The following is a 16,176-nucleotide window of genomic DNA, read 5'->3' as shown; positions in this document are numbered from 1 at the left end:
GCCCCAACCCCCAGCAGCCCTCCAGCACTGGGCCCGCCCCACCCTGGCCCCAGGGTCGCGGCCCCGCCCCCGACCCGCCCCCGACCCGACCCGCCCCCGGGCTAGAAGCGAGGGGCGTGGCCTTTAGAGAAAGGGGGCGTGGTCTAGAGGAAACTACAATCCCCAGCAGGTCGTGCGCTGGTGCCGTGCAGGCTGCTGGGAGAATGGGTTTCCTCCTCTCTTCCCCAAATGTGTGGGGGCTGTCATTGACCTGGAGTAGCTGCAAAACCGAAGTCGCCGAATGATGATGTTGTGAAATCGCCAGTCCGTTCCTGCCACGCCCGGGCGGTTACTGGCAGCGGCGGCCGCTTCTGCTGCTCCTCTCAGGCTGCTGCCGTTTTAGAGGCTTCTCCCTGAGCAAGCGCGTGCGAAGGACGGAGGACGCCGGACCATTCCTGTGAGTAACCTTCCCGCGCACGACTCGAGCTTGCCCTTGCCATCCTCCCTTGAAGGCAAAGGAACCTCCCCACCCCGCGCTCCTCCCGGTCTTCGGAGGTCACGCGCGGACACCGGAGCCTGAGCTGAGTACCGGAGGACTGGGTCCTCTCCGGGTCCGTCCCCCCCCACCCCGCCCCACCGCGGTGGGAAGCGGGTGGTTTCCCAAGTGTAAGTGCGAAGTGTTGGGCGTTGGGCTCCGGCCTCGGGGTGCACCCCAGCTGCACCTCTCAGGATTGGCAGCATCCCATCCTCTGCCGGACAGCACCCACCTGGTGCCCCATCCTTGAGCGATAAGCGGCTTTAGTGTCTGGACGTTAAACCTTAAGCCTTGGTCGCCATCTGTGATGTGAGCGAGACGAGAGGGTATTGGAAAGAGCTCTTTCAGTGTTGAGTTGGGCTTTTCTTGCGATTGATTTTGAGCCAGACACCGCACGTCTTTTAAAAGAAAGACGGTTGCCTTTAGTTTCAAGTGTAAATAATGGATATTGGCAGATGTCCTTTTAGAACCAGAGTAAAGATAGTCTCCTAAACACTTAAAAGATTTCTGGGTCATTATAATAGCGGTGAATTCAGTTACTTGCCCACGAACCTTTTATTTAAACCTGCAGTTTCTGCGTCAGAAACTAACTTTTCACTGGAAATTCATCAAGCTAGAATGGACCATAGGAATAAAATGAAATGGACTCTTCCAGTTTTGTTTAGTTTAGTTTTGTTTTATCTATTTCAATGATTATTTTTTCCTGACCTTCAAATCTTTGCTGTAGAATTGGAAGCTACAGCATGTTAATAGCATGTTAATGGTGGTGCAGTGACACTTGCGAAGAAATTGTGAAGGACATTTGGTGGGAGAAAGGGCAGGGATGAAGACACTTGATCATTTCAGCAGTTATTCCAGCTTTCTGTTTTTAAAATTAAGTAATGTTCAACAAGTCTCAGACATTCAGCAAACACATACTGTATGAAAGACAGTGTTTTATTATTTTGCAGATTTTTATTCGTATGGTGACGGGGGTCAGAAAGACAAAAATTTGAGTACTTTCAATCAGCCAGGCATCTCAGTTATGAGCTGTATGTACATTTGATCACTTAATCACTATAATAACCCTGTTGCATAATCTGAGGCTCAGCTTTGCTTATGTAACAAGTGGAGATTCATACCTAGATCTGCCTTACTTCAAAGTTACAGGTCAGGTACCTACTTCAGAAATTACTGACCTTAAAGTTTGGATGATTCAAAGGCATTTTCCAGCGTTATTTCCTAATACTGGTTCCTACTACATACCTTGGACATTTAGAATAAGTTATGAACCCTGCTTTAGTACTTTTGAACCAGTTATTCTCTCTGCTTGTAATTCCCGTCCTCCATAGAGCTGCTTATTAAGACCCTGAAAGCCCGTTACAAATCCACCTGTTTACTTAATGTAAGCCATGATAGGACTGGTCTTTCATCTCAAAGGTCTTTCCAGTTCAAAGGTTTAGTGGTTCTGAAATTGAAAATATGAGCCAAAGAGTGTTATTCTCTACTGCAAATGGTTAACATCTGTAGTCGCAAAGACTAGAAAAACTTGTTTCTTAAGATTTTTTACTTCAATACCCAAAGTATGTTTAAACACTAATATAAGGAATGAGGCAGATGATATTATTTCATGTTTATTTTGATCTTTGTTTATATCATCCGTACCAGTTTTTGAACCTCTTTAGTTACTATCCTGTTTAGTGGTAAGAAATCTGAGGCATTAAAGTAATATTCACATTTAAAATAACTTCATAATTGAATGAACTAAATTATTCATGATTTCCAGTCATATTAGTTCAGATCTGCAGTGATCATATAATAAGAAACATTTGTATAGTACTTATAAGTGTTAGATACCCGTCTAAATATTTTACCTATATTAATTTATCCTCACAGTAGCAGTGTGAGATGTTCTTAATAGATAAGCAACTGAAGCAGAGGATAAGTTAACATACCCAAGGTCATTCAGCTACCAAGTGGTGGAATTGGGTGTCAAACCCAGGCAATCCCAGAATCTGTACTCTAACATTTATTGAGCACCTACTATGTACCAACCCTACAACTGGATGCTTTTATTATAATTAAGTCATTTATCTTTATAACTGCCTTAGGTAGAATGGAAGGTCAGCATTTAGTGACTTGTCGAAAGCCACAAGATAAGTAAATGGTATAGCCAGGATTTGAACTCACGCTTGCCTTTCTTCAAAGTCCATGTTCTTCTACTTTCCCTAAATAATCAAATCCTTAGTAAATACCTTCAGTGGAACAGACACTGTGCTAAGTGCTAGAGATTTAGTCTCTGCTTTTAAGGAATACAGTCTGAAGAAGGAAGAGACAACTGGGATAGTGTGTTAATGGGATAGCAGCATACAGAGAGCAGCATGCAGAAGTACTATGGGAACACAGAGACAGGGCAGTGAAATCTGCCTGGATGGGAAGGCTTGGGCCAGTCTTGGAAAAACAAATGGGAATTAGCCTGGCTAAAGAAAAGGAGAAGGGGTTGTTGTGGGCTGAATTGTGTTTCTCCAAAATTTGTAAGTTGAAGTCCTAGCCCCCATAACCTCAGAATGTGACTGTATTTGGAGATGGGGCCTTTAAAGAGGTAATTAAGTTAAAATGAGACCTTTAAGGTGTGTTATAATTCATTCTGACTGGTAACCTTATAAGAATAGGAACTTTGGACACAAAAAGACACCAGGGACATGTGCATATAGGAAAAAAAAAACCACGTGAGGACACATTGAGAAGGCAGCCATCTGCAAGCCTCACGAGAAACCAGTGTTGCTGACATGTTGATCTTAGACTTCTAGCCTCCAGAACTGTGAGAAAATAAACTTCTGTTGTTTAAGCTACCCAGTCTGTGGTATTTTGTTATGGTGGCCCTAGCAAACTAATGGAGAGATGTTCTAGCAAAAGGAATGACATACAAAAAGCTTTTGAGATGTGGCCGGGTGATTAGGTTTTATGGTAAAAAGTGTTGAGAGATGAAACTGGAGACTAGGCAGGGTCCATATTTGGAGGAATTTGTATGAGACTCTAAGGATTTTAAACTTTATCCTAACGGGGATGGAATGGAGGGTGTTTGTAGCAGTGGGAAAACATTAGGTCTGCATTTTAGAAAGATACTCTTTGAGCCATGGGAGGATGGATTAAAGGGGGTAAGACTGGAGGCAAGAAGATCAGTTAGGTGTCTTATTGTCACAGGAAGCTGAACTAAATATTTTCTCAGAAATTGAAATGTCAAACTACAACAGAACCATTGTTAACATAAGGAAGACTTTAAAGGACACAGCTAACCCTTAGGGAATACATAAGAAGATTTAGGAAGAATTTGTATATACCTATTTAGTACCTAGAGACTGGCTTCATTTTGCTTTCCATAGATAAATAAAGCTTTACTCACGTATCACAGAATATTCAGTATTTTTCCACTGTATTTAATAGATACTTTTATGATGCTTATACTGTTCTAAGCCAAGTCCTCTGACAACTTTATGAAATATCTACTCTTATTATCTCCATTTTATACATAAAGATATTGTAGCATACAGAGATTAAGTAACTTGCCCATGGTCACGTAGCTAATAAATGGCAGTATTAAGATTCAGATTCAAACAGTCTGTCTTCAGAGTCTGTGCTTTTAGCCATTATACTGTGCCGTTGCCATATATTATTTATCAAGATCTTCAAATACCTATGAAAAGAGAAGGAAGGAATACAGAAATAAATTGGCTATGTTTACCATGGGGAGTATATAGTTTACCAGAGGAGATAAGGAACAATTGCAAGGTTTTTTGAAAAAAGTGTTTCAGAGAAAAATGGAGAGTATTGGGAGACAACACTTACTTTGAGTTGGGGCCTCTGAGAGAGCTTGGTGGGAAAAGTGGCATTGACCTGGGGTGTGAAGAATGTCTAGACTTTGAGTACGAAGAACAGAGAGAGGACATTAAAGACAACATAGCATGAACAAAGTCATTGGTTTGGGAATTTCCTGGTTTGTCTAGGGAACTAGTAAATATAGTCCTTTGCTTTGGCTGGAATATATTATGTGGTTGGAGAAGCCAGTTTGGGGGATGGTAGGTGGGGGGCAGCAAATGTCTGAGAAAGAGCACTCTTAGGGGAGTGAGGGACAAGGAAAATTTTGAGGTTTTTAAGCCAAATGATTGAGGTGTATACTAGAAGTAATTATCTTTTAGGAGAGGATCAATAAAGTTCATCTAGTCCCAACTTAACACGTAAGTCCTATTTTACTGTCTCACAAATTCCACACATCCCTCTTACTGTTTCTATTCACCTAGTTTATGCCTTTATTAACAATAATTCAGGCATAACGTGGTAAAATTTCTTAATTATTTTTCTGTCTCTAATCTCTCCATTCCTGAAATTTGTCCTGTATTCTGACTCCAGATTTATTTTTCAAATGTCACTTTCCACTTAGAAACTTGTTCCCCCTCCTACACTGTTGGTGGGAATGTCAGCTGGTGCAGCCACTGTGGAAAACAGTATGGAGATTCCTCAGAAAACTAAAAATAGAATTACCATATCATCCAGCAATCCCACTCCTGGGTATATATCCGGACAAAACCATAATTCAAAAAGATACATGCACCCCTATGTTCATAACAGCACTATTCACAATAGCCAGGATATGGAACCCACCTAAATGTCCATTGACAGATGAATGGATAAAGAAGATGTGGTACATATATACAATGGAATATTACTCAGCCATAAAAAAGAATGAAATAATGCCATTTTTAGCAACATGGATGGAACTGGAGATTATCATACTAAGTGAAGTAAGTCAGAAAGAGAAAGACAAATACCATATAATCTCACTTATATGTGGAATTTAAATGATACAAATGAACCTACCTATTAAACAGAAGCAGAATCGGGGACATAGAGAACAGACTGGTGGTTGCCAAGGAGGAGGGAGGAGGGAGAGGGTTGGAGTGGGAGTTTGGGGTTAGCAGATGCAAACTGGTATATACAGAATGGGTAAACAACAAGGTCCTACTGAATAGAACAGGGAACTATATTCATTATTCTGTGTTAAACCATAATGGAAAAGAATATGAAAAAGAAGGTACATATATGTATAATTGAGTCACTTTGCTGTACAGGAGTAATTAACACAACATTGTAATTGAACTATACTTCAATAAAAAAATAGATTAAAAAAAAAAGACTTAGAACCCAGTTGTGACCAACTGACCAAACAATATTGTTTCATGGTAGGAAAAAAAAAGTTTTCATCGAAAAAAAAAAAAAAAAGAGGGGCTTCTCTGGTGGCACAGTGGTTAAGAATCTGCCTGCCAATGCAGGGGACACAGATTCAAGCCCTAGTATGGGAAGATCCCTCATACCACGGAGCAGCTAAGCCCGGGCGCCACAGCTACTGAGCCTGCACTCTGGAGCTCACGTGCCTCAACTACTGAAGCCCACACACCTAGAGCCTGTGCTCCACAACAAGAGAAGCCACCACAATGAGAAGCCCATGCACTGCAATGAAGAGTAGCCCCTGCTCGCTGCAACTAGAGAAAGCCCGCATGCAGTAACGAAGACCCAAGTCAGCCAAAAATAAAATAAATAAATAAATTTATTAAAAAAAGAAAACAAAGAAAGGAAGGAACTTGTACCCTGTGTAATCAAGTTCAGACTTCCTGATCCTTTTTTTCTTCTTTTTTAATAGATCTTTATTGGTGTATAATTGCTTCACAATACTGTGTTAGTTTCTGTTGCACAACAAAGCGAATCAGCCATAAACATACACATGTCCCCATATCCCCTCCCTCTTGAGCCTCCCTCCCTTCCTCCCTACCCCACCCCTCTAGGTCATCGCAAAGCACCAAGCCAATCACCCTGTGCTATGCTGCTGTTTCCCACCAGCCAACTATTTTACATTCGGTAGCGTATATATGTACACGTCGATGCTACTCTCACTTCACCTCGGCTTCGCCCTCCCACCCCATGTCCTCAAGTCCATTTTCTATGTCTACTTCTTTATTCCTGCCCTGCAACTAGATTCATCAATACCTTTTTTTTTTTTAAGATTCCATATATATGCGTTAGCATACAGTATTTGTTTTTCTCTTTCTGACCTACTTCACTCTGTATGACAGACTCTAGGTCCAGCCACCTCACTACAAATAACTCAATTTCGTTTCTTTTTATGGCTAAGTAATATTCCATTGTATATATGTGCTACATCTTTATCCATTCATTTGTCAGTGGACATTTAGGTTGGTTCCATGTCCTGGCTATTGTAAATAGTGCTGCAATGAACATTGTGGTGCATGTCTCTTTCTGAATTATGATTTTCTCAGGGTACGTGCCCAGTAGTGGGATTGCTGGGTCATATGGTAGTTCTATTTTTAGTTTTTTAAGGAACCTCCATGCTGTTTTCCATAGTGGTTGTATCAATATACATTCCTACCAGCAGTGCAGGAGGGTTCCCTTTTCACCACACCCTTTCCAGCATTTATTGTTTCTAGATTTTTTGATAATAGCCATTCTGACTGGTGTGAGGTGATACCTCATTGTAGTTTTGATTTGCATTTCTCTAGTGATTAATGATGTTGAGCATCTTTTCATGTGCCTCTTGGCCATCTGTATGTCTTCCTTGGTGAAATGTCTATTTACGTCTTTTGCCCATGTTTTAACTGGATTGTTTGTTTTTTTGATATTGAGCTCCATGAGCTGTTTGTATATTTTGGAGGTTAATCCTTTGTCTGTTGTTTCATTTGCAAATACTTTCTCCCATTCTGAGGGTTGTCTTTTTGTCTTGTTTATGGTTTCCTTTGCTGTGCAAATGCTTTTAAGTTTCATTAAGTCCCATTTGTTTATTTTTGTTTTTATTTCCATTACTCTAGGAGGTGGGTCAAAAAAGATCTTGCTGTCGTTTATGTCCAAGAGTGTTTTTCCTATATTTTCCTCTAAGAGTTTTATAGTGTGTGTGGTCTTACATTTAAATCTTTAATTCATTTGGATTTTATTTTTGTTTATGGTGTTAGATAATGTTCTAGTTTCATTCTTTTACCTGTAGCTGTCCAGTTTTCCCAGCATCACTTATTGAAGAGGCTGTCTTTTCTCCATTGTATGTTCTTGCCTCCTTGATTGTAAATTAGGTGCCCATATGTGCGTGTGTTTATCTCTGGGAATTCTATCCTGTACCATTGATCTATATTTCTGTTTTTGTGCCAGTACCATACTGTCTTGATTACTGTAGCTTTGTGGTATCGTTTGAAGTCGGAGCGCCTGATTCCTCCAACTCTGTTTTTCTTTCTCAGGGTTGCTTTGGCTATTCGGGCAGACTTCCTAATCTTAACTAGCCAAATTTAAAGCTCCAAGTATCTTCCCCATAATCATTCCCACTTAAGTTTGTCTGTACACTGCTGCCAAATTGGTTCTGCCTGCTGTTTGCTTTGGGGCCTCTTTTTCTTTCTATGTCCTTTACCTACTGGATACCCCCATTCTCACTATTGAAATCTTTCCATCCTTGAGGAGCCCTGTATTAAATCTTACTCCTGTGTGAAGCCAGGCTACTTCAGCTAGAAAAGAACTCTCCCCCCACTGACTATCTATACAACAGTTCTGTTCTAATACTCATTAGTTACTTATTTCTTATCTGGTGGTATTCTCTTAAATTCTTACAGTTCTTTGATCATTAGATCTTAGATCTAATCTAGATCATGGAGATCATTGGAACTTTCCCCATCAGATTTTAGATTTCTTAGATATTCATCTTCCCTTAAGACAGAGACTGTTGTATATTACTTTTTATCCCTTTCCAGTACTTTTAGTTTAATTCAAGAGGCATTTATTGAAAGCTGTCCTGTAAGCAGCTAGTTGACCGGTTGTTAATTGAAATCATTTATTGAAATTTCTTTTGGGGGGGTGTGGTGGGATGAACTGGGAGATTGGGATTGACATATATACACTAATATGTATAAAATAGGTAACTCATAAGAACATGCTGTATAAAAAATTAATTTAATTTAAAAAAGTAATTTCTTTTATAACTGACTTCTTAATATGTAATGCTCTCACTTTATTGCTAGCTTTACTGCTGACTCATGTAACCTTGGGACGTTCTGATTAACTGCACCCTGTATTATGGTTTATTCATGCTAGAAAATGAGCACACAAAGTCTACCTGTGGTATAGAAGTAGAACTAATTCATGTTGTAAAGATCATTGAGATCTTTGAAGCTTATCCATATATCTCTGTCATTTTGCCAAACTGTGAGTTCTTTCTTTTTAGAAAGGTTTCTGACAAGTCATGAAGAAGGAAGGAATAGTTCAAATAAAATAGGGTCTAATTTAAGAGTGTCTATGACTATGTTGTTTAACAATGGAGTTGATAGTTATACATGTTAATGGTGAAAGAATTCACCCACCAGTTCAGTTAATAGTTCATTTCAACAACAAATATTTATTGAGTTGCTTGAGCTCCTGCCATTGTATTTCCATTCTGATCAGCAAGGAGGTGGAAAGGGAGAAGATAGCACTTTCCCCCTTCCTGTCTGGAAGAGGACTTCCAGGAAGTAAATTGTAATATATGTTGGGAAAGAAACATTAGATGCTAAGTTAGAAAATAAAGGTGGTAGGGGAGGCTACTTCAGACCAGGTGGACTGGTAACGTCTCCCAGAGGGTGACTTTTCAGCTGAGACCTGAGGGGTGAGAAGTAGTTCCATATAAAGAACAAGAGGGGAGAGTATTCTGGGTACAGTGAACAGTTGCAAAGGCCCAGGATAGGAGAGAGTATGATGAGGAAGCGGAAAGAAATGACAGGAGGCCTGTGACTGAGTATGAGCAAAGAGGAGAGTGGTGCAAGATGAGGGAGGAGAAGTAGTCAGGGGCCAGACGGGGCTGAACCTTGGAGACTGATTAGAAGTGTGGATTTTATTCTGTATATTATGAACACCTTGAATTTTTTTAAAAGGAGTTTAGTTTTAAAAACTTTATTCTTGTTGCCTTATGGAGAATAGAGAGGAGATTAAGCATGGAGTCTGTTAGGTTTTTCATATTCTAAGAAATGATGATGGCTTGAATTAGGATGGTAGAAGAGGGGATGAAGAGAAGTGGGTGTGTTTGAGATATATTGGTATTAGACTATGCAGGATTTGATAATGGATTGAATGTGGCAAGGTGAGAGAAAGGAGGTATCTGCTGTTCAGTGGATCAGTTCAAGGGATCATAATCAGTCTGTGAGAGATTTGAGTGGAACTCAGGAAGAAGTCTGGTCTAAAGAGCCTGATTGGGAGTTATTAACACGAAAGAAGTGGTTAATCTGTGGTCGTGAATGGTTTGCACAAAGGTACATTAAAAACAAGTACATGGTCACAACTGGAACTCTGGCATCAACAACATTTAAGGATCAAGGGGAGGGAGCTGGGTGATCCAAAGGAGGGATTTGAGAAAGAGCATTCATTGTAAGATGTAGGCTCCAGGAGGCCACAGGAGGAAAGTTGAAGTAAGGAATGGTCAGTAATATTGAACCAGAGATGACCTAAGATAACAACTAAGAAGGTATGATTGGATTGGTTAGCAGGGACTGTTGGTCACTGAAGGGAAAGTGGTTTCAGGAAAAATCAGATCGCAGTGAGGTTGAAGGATGAATGAGAGGTGAGGAGAAGGGCATGAGAGTCATACTCTGTGAGGAAGCTTGGCTGAGGAAAGCAGCTAGAGGGGAACCCAGAGTCTTGGGGAAGGGAGATTTTTAAACTTTTATTTTATCTGCTTTTAATAAAATAGAAGACTTTGGACATGATAATAGGCCAAGGAAGAGGGTGAAGCTAGTGGAGTATAGGGATAACCAGTAGAGCAAAGTTGCGAGAAGGCAGGAGTAGAGACTTACAAATAACATACATTTCATTATTTTTTAACTGGATGGACATATACACATGGTAGGAAAATTGGAAGGAAATGATGAAAAATAAGTTTCTTTTCCCCTTCTGTCTTCCAGCCACGCAGTTCCTCTTCTTAGAGGATTGCTAATTTCCACTGCCGTTAATAAGTGTATGACTGAGATTATGTTTGTACTTAATTCTCAGAGTTTGGAGAGAAATCTAGCTATAGATTATGTGGGTTTATTGGTGGGAGGAATGAGAGAAAGAGAGATGGAGGACAGATAGGGGTTCAGAGAAGAGTGAGAAAGGTGTGGTATGGAATTGTCTCAGAAAAGAAGGCCATTGAAGAGGATGATGGAGGGCATGTCTATGGGGTGACGCCCATGGGTGAAGAATTTTCAGCAGCCCCTCTCCACATGGTTTTGTGACCTTTTCAGGAGAACTTAACTACTTTATATTTAAAATCTGTGTCAACTTAGAAAATGGCTTTCTCAAAAATTCATCACTTGTGTAAAGTAAGTACATGTTTGGGGTCCAAGTGCCAGAACTCTGCTTTCAGCTCTTAATTGCTTTCAGTCATAGGCATGTTGCGTGGTGCTTTGGGGTTATTCAGACCAGTGGTATAAATCAAAACAAAGGGAAGCTTGTTGGTTAAGAGAGAGCACTCTCTGTCTGAAGGCAGAAAGGAAGAGGAGACTGGAAACCAACTACAATGTCTCTGAGGTGGCACTACTGTTCCTAAAGCCTTTAACAACCTAAAAAAAAATTTTCTTTTCAACCATTCTCTTTTTAGCTAGTACTAGGCTAAATGGCTGAGTGTGACTTTGTTTTATGTTTAGTCACAAAATTGAAAGATTACAAATGAGACATATTATTGATTGTGAGTTTCTTAAAGAAGATATTTGGTCATTTCTTATTTGATATGGGGCTTATTTTAAATGTATTCATAAACAGCTGCAAATGCTCTTTGTGGAAAACATGATAAAACTAAGCAGTGAGCCAAAGGTTCAGGTTTAGCTTTCTGACAAAACTGACAACTCATTCTCTTTAGTTATTACAAGAAAAGTGGGTACTGTGTCACAGCTATAACAATGATATATCACCCTTTTATCAACAAACTCCTATACAGAGTTTTCCATAAAGCAAATACAGTGCTTTCTTTCAAATATTCAATCTTAGCTTGATTTTGTTCTTCAAGGCAATTCATTTAGTTGATGCTGGACTGAAGTGTATTAATGATCAATTTTGTTCATTCAGTTACTTCTGTAATTCAGTGTGTTGACATTTTTAATCATTAAGCTTATAGTTGGGCATGTATTGCGAGCCTACTGTATGTCAGTTGCTTTAAGGTTTGGGGCATACAAAAATAAGATAGCTTCTTTCAAGGAGCTCATAGTGTAGTGAGGAAAAAATTGAGCATACAGTCTTCTGGGAGCATCCAAGTAGGGGAGTCAGTAAATACTTATTAAGGAGCAAAGTCACAATAAAAAATTTTAAGATTTCCTAAACCATTTTCTCCGTGTTTCCACTGTATTTCTCTATAGTGATTAACAGTAAAATTCTCACGAAAGAGACGAGGACCTATACTTTTCTTAGGAGGCAGTAAAGAAAGGACAGAGCATATTCATAGCCAGCCTAGAGAAAAGAACACCAGATGAGAAAGGCACTTGGTAACAGTGCCAAAGGAAGAGAAGCAAGCCAGCTGAATCCCTAGTGCTGAAGGGATGAAAGAAAAGGTACTTGAGGAACTAGCCAAGGGTCAAAAAACAGGTCCTAGGGTTCGGTCTCAAGCAGACAACTTCTGGATTCTCTGACAATCTGGTTTCTCAGCCAACAGCAGGTTAGAAAAGGGAGAGGCACACTGGCAACAAAGGTTGATAGCCTCACAGTGAGAGAGAAAAGAAAATTAGAAGTGGACTTAAGTCTCCAAAAAATTAGCAATTTGAGATCATTTAGCGTAGGGAGAAAGAACTCTTTAAAAGCTTATAATCCTGGAGCATATCGCCATAGTCACCATAATACAGTAATTGCTAGTCATAGTTATGCTCCTGAGTCATCAACTTCCTTTTATTCTATTCTATCTAAGGACTTTTTCCCCCTTCCCATTGCAGTCTGTTGGACCTTTCTCATTACCATGTCTTAACTTTAAGGAGAAAACATCTTACTATCAATGTTTCTAAAATAAAATGGGTATGGGGTGGGAGGATTGGGTACAAGTCTCCCCTGCTATCAGAAAGTAGAGCGTTCCTATGAAACCTTTCATATTCCTATGAAACCGGTATAAAGCGAAGTAATTACCTTAGGACACATCTTACTAACAGCTGCACAAAATAAGTCAGGCTAAAGCGCAGATGGTCACAGACACGGTTCAAGGCTATAGAGGCTTGATGCTGAGATGCTGAGTGTAGTTCCCTGGGAAGGAGCTTGGTGGTGCCCCTCTCACTGCTCAGGGTGACCACTGCCTCTATAACACTTCTCTGCAAAACAAATGTCTTTTTTTCATTTTTTTAGTTAGAGGAAACAGGTACTAATGTAGGTCTTTCATAAAAGCAAAGTGGCATAAAGTCAACTTTCAAAAAGCGGGGGATACAAGTATTAAACGTTTTCTGGTTTTTTGCCACACTGTTGTCAAACCCGTTTCTAGGGGATGTTTTCAACTTCAATGTAACTGATGGGCTTAACTGATATAGCCCTGCTTGTATGCTCACATTTCTTACTGAAACCCATGGGAGGCCTATGCAGATCTTTGTAAATTGGGTTAAGAAAGCCTTCAGTTTTCAGATGTTCTAACTGTCTTCTGTTTCTCATGTGGCTCCATTTTCTCCCTACTGCAGATTGTAAGGATGTAACTTGACTACAGATTGATTCATTCATTTAACAGATGTTTATTGAATGCCTGGCATTTGCAAGGTATTGAGATATAGGTGGACTTAATTTTTTGGAATAAGGATTTATTTTGATCTATAGTCCACTTATTATTTTTAGCAGCTCAGAACAAGTAACAGATTGATTGATTCCTGAATTTCATTGGCAAACCAAAATCATCCACTACATGTCAGTTCTCCCTCAAAAGATAACCTTATCTTGAAGTCCTGGAGTTGACTGTGACAACTGATTCAGAAAACAGTGAGTTTTGTGTCTAAACCATAATATAATTTGAATGTCTCTTGCCTAGTAGAATTATATTACTAACATGGTTATATGTCTTAGATATGCAGAATTCTAGAATCATTTGAGAATTATATATGTTTATAAATATGTTTATAATAAATATTCTATCCTGACCATCACTCACCCCCATTTTAGGTTGCACCCTGTTCCTGGTCATATAAGATTGCATATCCTGGTGCCACTGATTACTTCATTGATCTGAAGAGCTATCTTGCCTACAGTTTTTCTTTTGGCAGCTTTTGGAAACTTTTACTTCTAAAGGCTTTAAGTATTTTAATTTTAAAATAACTGAAGGCTTTAGGATCACCTTAAGCCACCAAAAGCAAGTTTATGTTTGATTGTTAGAGGAGACAGAAATGAGGACACAGAAGAATCTAAAAAAGAGAGGCTATATGTATGTGTATAACAGATTCACTTTGCTGTACACCTGAAACTAACACAACATTGTAAATCAACTATACTCCAATAAAAATTTTTTTAAAAAATGAGGACGTGGATTTTGAACTTCTTCTTGAATTTCTGTTTTTAAAATTTGAATTTACCTTACTGCTCTGTGAAAGTGCTGTTTCAGGGCATCTTCTTGGCTATTTGATATGAAGCTAAGTCTGGAAGAGCAGATTATACAGAAGTATTCTTAAGTCTGCCAGCATGATTATATCTGTTTGGTTTATTTCTTAACCTTCTGTGAAGTGTTTGTAGGTTTTCAGGTGATGGTGTCTTTTGATTTACTCTACTACCTAAATTTTACCAGTTAACGTTGAAAGAAAATGCTTTCTGATTTGTTGTGGAAGGATTTATTTGGTTCTAGAAGTATAGTACATATTTTAGTACCCACATAATCTATTATGTAAAATGCCTCTGCTCGAGATGTTTCCCCCCATTTTTGGTTAAGAGAATAGGAAATCCACAAACTTTATAATGCCATTTCCTCTGCATTATCCATTTTTGAAGACCTATAATTGTTTTTTTTTTCTTTTTTTAATCATTACTTTAGTCAAAAGGACATAATTTTCTATGTTTAAAAAAAGATTTAAAATATAGCTATGATGACTTTATTAATATCCTGGAATATAAATTCCTGATAGCAACCACTCTTGTGACTATTTTAACATGTCTATACCTAAATGTCATCTGAGTATCCAGACCGACCCTTTAAGAACTAAACAGTTGGCTTGAACCTTCAGTTTCATGTTATGGAGAAGCCAAAAACCCTCCCTAAGACTTCTGCAAATTCCTAGTGTTCTGTGGCCTCTGAGTTACTGCCATCTGGATGGGATTTCTTCCCCTTGCCTTCTCTCTCCCTCTCCAGAGGGGAAAAAACAAACAATTGTTTCCCTAGTCTTATGCAGAGCATCTTTGCCTTCCTTTGATGCTGCAAGGCCTTACCTTCCACCCTAAGTGCCTTTTCCATGTATTTTCCTGAACAAAAAGCATTTCTTTCCTAAGAGGAGCTCCACTGTTGATGTTAAAATGATGAAATGTGTGCCTTGTTAGGTTTAATTTGATAATAATAACCCTTAAAGTAACTTATTTTCTCCATTTACCAAACTTTCAAAAATTTCAGTAATTCACACTAAACGCAGTCTCCATTCTTTAAAGAAGTTATAAGAAAACCCTATGCTGAAAAAGCTTTTGCAGTGTTAGAATTGATTATACTATATAACATTATGTAGCTCTTTTGCCAGGTGGTTCAGAGAAGATAGTGCCCTCTTAAAAGGATACAGAATTGCAGATAGAGTTCAAGTATGGAGTTGATCTTTCTCTTAGAGAACTAAACCAAGACTATTTTGTGAATGTGTGCAAGAAGACTACCCTTCTGAGGTTTGCATTTAGTAATTTTGAGCTACTTTCTATCCGATTTTCTTTGACTAAACTACATATGACGTCACTAAATTATTTTTGACTGCCAAATAATAATTTGCCATGGATTTCACATTTCTAAGCCAATCATGATCTTTTACTGAAACAAGTTTGAAAAAAATGGGTTATGGGAAAAAGGGATAAAACTAGAGATGTATAACTAGTAGCCTATGCTGGTTTTAGGATTTTTATATATCTACTATCTTTTTTTTTTTTTTTTTTTTTTGCGGTACGCGGGCCTCTCACTGTTGTGGCCTCTCTCGTTGCGGAGCACAGGCTCTGGACGCGCAGGCTCAGCGGCCGTGGCTCACAGGCCCAGCCACTCCGCAGCATGTGGGATCTTCCCAGACCAGGGCACGAACCCGTGTCCCCTGCATCGGCAGGCGGACTCTCAACCACTGCACCACCAGGGAAGCCCTCTACTATCTTTTTTGATACTCACTGTCACTGGGAAATCATGCAAAAGTTGGAATTCCTGTCTAGAAGTCGAATTTTGAAAATATGATGTTGATACTATTATACTTATTCAGTTACTTGTTGCATTTTCTTTAAGAGTTTTGTGTCATTGTTTTCTTCTGTGGTGCAAAAATACTGTGATTTAAGGTATAGACCAGAGGTCAGCAAACTATAGCCAGTGGGCCAAATCTAGCCAGTTCTATAAGCTAAGAATGGTTTTTCCATTTTTAAAGGATTAAAAACAATAACAACAACAAAGATAATAGATGACTGAAGGCTTACATACTACCCAGCTTTTTACAAAAAAGTTTAGATTCTTGAGTTTTAAGTGGATGAGCAAT

The 16,176-nt window shown here is 39.2% G+C and overlaps 1 protein-coding gene across 1 annotated transcript in view; it reads left to right on the top strand.

Moving 5' to 3' along the window:
* The first annotated feature begins 247 nt into the window (after nucleotides 1-247).
* The window catches only part of TRAK2 (trafficking kinesin protein 2), a 63,603-nt gene continuing 47,674 nt past the window's right edge, over nucleotides 248-16,176 (top strand). Inside the window, exon 1 of the mRNA XM_082841803.1 lies at nucleotides 248-436. The gene's annotated coding sequence lies outside the window, so the exon portion shown is untranslated. The remainder of the gene's footprint in view (nucleotides 437-16,176) is intronic.

Source organism: Leucopleurus acutus (assembly GCF_964270905.1).
Source record: "Leucopleurus acutus genome assembly, chromosome: 6".
Taxonomy (NCBI): Eukaryota; Metazoa; Chordata; class Mammalia; order Artiodactyla; family Delphinidae; genus Leucopleurus; species Leucopleurus acutus.
The sequence above is the reverse complement of the archived record's forward strand: the minus strand, read 5'-3'. Positions and strand labels throughout refer to the sequence as shown.